This window comes from Mytilus californianus, unplaced genomic scaffold, assembly GCF_021869535.1.
Source record: "Mytilus californianus isolate M0D057914Y unplaced genomic scaffold, xbMytCali1.0.p SCAF_6, whole genome shotgun sequence".
Taxonomy (NCBI): Eukaryota; Metazoa; Mollusca; class Bivalvia; order Mytilida; family Mytilidae; genus Mytilus; species Mytilus californianus.
Window position 1 is genome coordinate 80,958,004 of NW_026262712.1, and position 7,353 is coordinate 80,965,356.

The following is a 7,353-nucleotide window of genomic DNA, read 5'->3' on the forward strand; positions in this document are numbered from 1 at the left end:
GGCATTTTCGTAAAGGATGATAAATACTTAACAAACATTCATTAAAAAATTGTTTTGAATAAACATTGAATGACAAAATTTCTTCTTATGTGACGTTTACATTTTCTGACGTCAGACACGCGAAGCAATGAATGTGGTTTTTAATTTGATAGACGCTTTTGTTCTTTTTTGTAAATAATTGTTTGTTTTGACATTGTAACACAGTGATGACTGCTGTACCCATATTTTGACTATTTTATTTATAATGTCTGTTTTGTTCACGCATCGTTGTGAATATAACGGAATTTGATAAGACTGTCGTACAAGTGAGAGGTTTAGCGCTATAAAACCAGGTTCAATCCAACATTTTCTACATTTGGAAATGCCTGTACCAAGTCAGGAATATGACAGTTGTTGTCCATTCGTTTGATGTGTTTTGTCATTTGATTTTGCCATGTGATTAGGGACTTTCCGATTGAATTTTCCTCGGAGTTCAGTATTTTTGTGATTTTACTTTTCACATCAACATGTTTTCATGCGTCTAGATTTGTGTGACAACTCTACGACTGACTTTTTTCATATATACATATGTGAGTGAAATAACAAATTGTCCAGTGACTATCAAATTCTCTCAATAACAACAAAATAATTACGATTTGAAAATTATAATCTTGACGTGGTTCCTAATTTTGGACAGACACCTGTACATTTTGCAGGTTAATTCTATTTCGGAGATTTCAACCTCTCACACACCTCTTAATAAGCGTACTTATTAGAAGATACAATGAAAATCAGTATATAAAAAGCACTTGACACAATAATAATGGATATGAAAGATTACAAAACCAAAGGTCCAAACCATTCAATAATATTTAATGCAGTATGATTGAAAATACGCAGATACTGAAAGCAAGATTAAAGTACACAGGCTGCTGATAAGAAATCATGTCGTCCTACTCTCAAATCGATTGTTGAAATTTAGAGGAGATTTGATACGGTAACATCATAAAGAATGCAGGAAGATTCGAAATTCTACAAAGCTCAGAACAAACATGGGCGGAATTTCAATGTTGAAAAACATACGGAACATTTAAGACTTTCCTCAAACTTTAAATTTGCCAAATCACGTTCACACTCAAAACATACAGAAGCAATTATCAAACAACGGTATAATTGCATAAATATAACATTTATCAATAAGTCTACAAAACCACAAAAACCGAAGAGAAAAAAGCTAAAGGACAACCTCTTAAATGTAAGCCTTATAAATCAGATCATTGTAAAAAGCTGTTTGTGTTGTAATTTAAAGCAGCTAACGCCATGACAAACATGCAAGTGATCTCAATACCTCTTATTTCTTGCTGTAGTTTGTTCCTATTTAATGCATCTACCATACACATACAATGCGATATCATACACGATTTAAACAGTTTATCATCTATAATGTCTGGCGTGTTTTTTTTCCTTGTCGGTAACAATCAATTAAGTTTTGCCCAAAAAGAAAGCTGAGTTCTGAGAAATTAATATTGTGTTTGTATTATTAGTATTCTATATTATTCATATACTATTATATCAACGATACTAAATTTTATGTAAAATGTATATATCTCAGCAAGGTTTCTGTGAAATTCACGATAACATACATTTGTTTATTGCAATTTGAATTCTCTTTTGAATCGAATATTTACATATACTTTGTGTTGAACGCTGAAGCGTTCCAGCTGAGAAGTAATTCATGGAGTATTAGACTTTGAAACCTAATATACAAACGCCTTTCACAAATTTAAAAGACGACGAAATTCTAGTCGAGATCAAGTATCATTACGATATAGTGTTTATGTAGGAATTCGTCAGCATATTGACATTTCAAACTTACTTTACATAACTCATATATCCTACTGCTAATATACTAATAAGATGCTGTGGAATAATTGTCAATGACACAATTGTCCACAAGAGACCAATTAACAAGGATGTAAGCAACTATAGATGACCGTACTTTCTTCAACAATCCAATCGAGAAAACCAACGGCATCATTTTTGTTTAAATAATAATACTTCTGTAAAAAAACGGTAAAAGAGTGGTGAAAACAAAGAAGGTAAAATGGTTCAGTTCTAGCCGGTAGTCTGTACTAAACTTAACTTCCCTGTGTGTTTTTGGTGTACAAATGCATACAGAATTATTCTAAATGTGATCGGAAAAACTATCCGAGTACGAGCTTATGCTAACAGATAATCATCATTAGCACAAAAATACCTGATATTTAGATAAGATTGTCTGTTTATTCGAGGGAATATTGAATGTAAAGTCTGGCATTGTTGTTTTGAAGGGGACTTCGTAATCTTTGGAGAAAAACCAAGCTGTCATTCATTCCAACAACTTTTTAACTCTTGGCTACATTGTCAATCCAATTGTAAGATCTCAATCTCTGCAAGAGCTCACCAAGAGATATTACAGAGACAAAGCTAACACCATAAGACCGTTCATGATTTCATCAGTTTTAAGTGGCACCGTTGTTTGGAACCTTTATATATCACAAATTTTAATTAAATTTAATTCTTCCGTTTTGGACTTGAGCACCAGTAACCAAGGCGGAAGATAGCAAAGGGATATATAAACTCATAAGTCGATGCAAAACTAACAACGCCATGAAAATAAAAAAAATAAAAATGATCAAAAGACACACAACAGTATACAAAACACAACATAGAGAACTAGAGACTGAGCAAAACGAACCCCATCAAAAATAAGGTATGATCTCATGTGCTCCGGAAGGGTAAGCAGATACTGCTCCAGATGTGGAACCCATCGTTTTGCTCATGCAAGTACAAAGTCGGTGAAAAGTCTAATTCAGTGCTGTCACATTCGAGTGAAAGAGGACAGGATTATCGTTACGACAATTGGAAAATATCCACCGTCATCTGTAAAACAGATATTCCATAACAATCAACCTGTTCATGATGGTTTCCATAAAATTTTCGAATGAATGACTTTAACTTCACCACTTGAAGCCCTTGTTTGTTATAACTTGTAAGCAGCAACCCTTTATCAAGGAAATCATGACGGTATAATACTTAGTTTTGAAACCTGGAGTGTATTTGGAAGAAGGCGAAGAAGAAGAACAACCTTATGTAAGAAGAAGAAGAAGAAGAAGACCCTTCTGTATGGTAAATGTAGATATGTAGAATCAGCCCAAGGGTAATCATCCCTTAATGCATATTACCATATTTCCAATATAAATTTGACTGCAGTTGTAATTTAGACAATTTCCACTTACAAAAATATACTGCAATATGAGACCGTAGACGGTTTGATAGAAAATAAATCTGAATTTTGTTCAAAGATAGTTTCTTTTTTTTTCTAATGTGATCAGTTTGGTCTTCTGACCGGCATTTCAAAAGTGGGGCGTTCAGTTCATTTGGCTGTGCGGGATTTATAAATTCGCAGCCATGTCCGGTCAGAAATGGGACGTTAAATCTGAGAGAGAGAGTGCCAAGTTTTTTATACGATAAAGAATCTTTGCAAAAATTTTGCCACTATCCAGCATATATTAAATTCAAACCGCCTAACTAGTTAGATGATATTCGGTAGCTTTTAAAAAAGATTAAATTTTCATTGTCTGATAAAAGACGATGATACTTTGACATCATTTACTATGTGAAGGAGGATCTGCTAACCTTCCAGTTCTTGAACACCTGAACCCACCCACTGTTTATGTGGGGTTCATGTTAAAATGAAAACTTTTTCAATCTGTGAAAATCAGTTGGAAATGGGTTTTTATTTTGGTTTAATGTAAAACACCGGGTTTTGATTGTTTTTTTGTTTAATGTAAAACACCGGGTTTCGATTGTTTTTTTTTTTGGTTTAATGTAAAACACCGGGTTTCGATTGTTTTGTTTTTTTTTTCTTTTGGTTTAATGTAAAACACCGGGTTTCGATTGTTTTTTGGTTTAATGTAAAACACCGGGTTTCGATTGTTGTTTTTTTTTTGTTTAATGTAAAACCGCGTGTGTCGATTGTTTTTTTTAAGTAAATAGATTTGATTTGAAAACCAATGAGCCAATTATCAACCAGAGAACACTTGAAGTAGATGAAGCAACTATAGGACACCGTAATTATGCAAAATTTGATACATGGGTGAAAAGTTTGCAAATGTTTTTGTTTTGGTCTTAATAAGGATATAAAAGTATTTTGAAACTCGAGAATAATTTGTATATGGGTTCTTATCAGAATGATGAGATTTAAGTTAGAATGCATTATAAAACTCACGCATATAATTTATCCTATATAATCTCTGGTATAAGGTATGTCAATTATCTATCCTAGTAAGGCAGTAAATTGAAAATATTACGCATTCCTCTCATCTGTAACTGTACATAAATATTTCAATTTTGCTCAATTCTCATGCAGACTATTACTTTGACTTTCGCCTATTTGAAGTGTTTATGCATATCTCATCTTTTATTTAATCACATTGATGTAAACAGCGTCATGAATTGAATTCAGGTCTTTCCTTTCACTATAAGGAAAGACCTTACTGTATTTCTTCTTCTGTTTATTATTAAGGTCTTTCCTTTGAGTTTCACTATAAGGATCTGTTGATTTTAATAGTAGTTATCTCCCCTTGAATATTTGACGTAAGTGGTGTGTTTTTAAATCTCATAAACCGTTAGTTGTAAAGGCCTAGGACCTTTTGATTTGAGGTCCTTGATGCTTGACCTTTAAATTGAGGTCAGGTTCAAAGGTCAAGGTCATAATTGGTACTATAGGGTTCAATTGCTCAATTCGCCAATAAAGGTTTAGATGCTATCAATATTAGCAATATTTTCCACCAGAAATCTGTACAAAAAACTAAACCTGATTACTTCAAAAATAAAGCTTCACCTGTAATTTCATATACTTACACCAAGCCTATTGCATCAAAGATTTTCAACCACTAGAGGGTTTTAGAGGCCTTTAACCTCAAAGATGTGAAATCCAAACCTCCGGATTGCTCATGTGCATCGTCAAAATACAATTATAGTCCAGCTGGTCATGTTATTACTGGCGACCTTGGCATCTTAGCCAATGAATTACTAAGAGAGTTGTTAGCCAAGGGACCAAAATATAGAATTCCCCAGCCCATCAACTGGAAAAAGAATTTCAGTCTACTAATGAATGCAGTTGAGGACTATGCCAGAAAATGGGTAAAGCGCGAACCTGATGAACCAGAAAATGTCACTTTCTGTAAATTGATCAAAGCTATTCGATCAAGCATTCAGAACCGCATTCAAAAACGACGATGTACTATGAGCACAAGGGTTTCTAACCCATTCAAGAACCCGGAGGTTGTGGATGCTTTATCCTCTCTGCATGACAAATATGTCAGTGTTCCAGCAGATAAAGCCTCCAATAATATAGTCTTTATATGTAGCCATTACTTGGAATGTCTCACAAAAGAGCTTAAAATAAACAGCAAAACTGGTAATCCTACATATTTTTAACATCATTTACCATTTTTAAAAAGGATGAAATTTTAGAAAATCACAAATCTGTCCTTCTTTCTTTTGGTATTGTAATCAAAGAAAACGAAGAAAATCTACCGTCATTATACTGGATACCTAAACTTCACAAAACTTATAAAGAAGGATACATACGACTAAACATCTTTCTAAAGTGCTGACTACTATTCTTTCTACAGTAAAAGAAGGCCTTCAAAAATATTGTGATGAGATATATTCAACCAGTGTCAAACAGATGTTGATTCTTAAAATTCTACAGATCTGCTCCTAAATCTTAGATCACAAATTCCGCAATTTTGCAGCACCATTAAGACTTTTGATTTTTCTACGCTTTACACTACTATTCCACATGCTTAATTGAAAGATGACTTCACCATCTCACTAAACAGAGTTTGTTCTATAAAAAAGGAAATTGTAGATATAAATTTCTTGTTTTGGGTTATAATAATTCTTATTTTGTGAAGAACAACACTGATTCTATCAGAAAATACACTGAAGATGATGTTACCAAAATGCTGGACTTTTTGATCAACAATATATTTGTTGAGTTTGGAGGATTGATATTTCAACAGACAGTCCGTTTTCCAATGGGTACTAATTGTGCACCCCTTCTGGCCGATTTGTTTTTGAACTCGTATGAAGCAGAGTTCATTCAGAACCTTCTAAAAGACAAAAAGAAAAAGCACCTTGCGAAATTATTTAATTTTACTTTCAGATATTTTGATGATGTCCCATCACTGAATAATCCATATTTCAGTCAGTACTTACTTCTCATATATCACAGTGAACTTATAATTAAGGATACTACTGATACAAGAAGGACTTCTTCATACTGTGATCTTTACACAATAGTGACACAGATGGACGACTTCACACTAAAATCTATGACAAGCGGGATAATTTGTCACGGATCAATTGTGAAGCTATACAAACATAATCTATAATCATGTTAAATGTATCCTTACACAAGCGTTTTTTTAATAATTATTATTTGTATGATAGATATATTAAGTTTTAGAGTATTCCTCTTCTGTATATCAATATGTTTTAAATAGAATAAGCATCTGCTGTAACCCTCATGCAAAGTTGACTTTAGATGATTTTGATTAATCTTTAATGTCCCTTTTGATTATATAGCTCTACACATGCTTAGGTAGTTAGACATCCTTGGCTACCAATTTTTTTGGGAATGACCGTTCTTGCTGGAAGTAAATCAAGAAATGCACATGGGATGCAACAAATTTAAAGTTTTATTTTCATTCAACTATTCTCAGTTTTGTCGGTTTTATTTATTGTAGAATTGAAAATAATGAATAGAAAAGTATGATACTGATTTCTGTGTGAAATATCGAGACTATCGAGAACTAGATTTTTCAAATTTAAAACGAAAGGCTTGTTGAGTGTTTTAAATAATTGAAATTTTAACTGCCGAGAGTGAAGAAATATTTTATCGCACGAAATATCGTAATAAAATATTTTTCTCTTATGATTTTTAGACAAATTGAATAGGCAAATGTATCTTCCTTTTTCAATTATCTACAAAACTATCAGTGTTTCTTTTAAGAGGTATGGTCTATTGTTTAAGTGACGTCACGATTGCGAATTAAGAGTAAAGTAACATTTGATGTCATAGTTGAATTTTTGATTAATGAAGAATTGACATCGAAAGAACCAAGCATTGTTTATAAAAAAAAATATCGACCAGTTTGGGAAAGTATAAAACGGCTAAGAATTTAAAATAAGTCTCTTATCATACCTACCCGTGATATGCAAAAATAATAATCATCCACTGTAAACAGTGGTCAAAGAAATTTTTAAACTAGAATTTTCAGAAAATATCGATGCTGAAAACCCGTGTGAACGCCGTTTGTC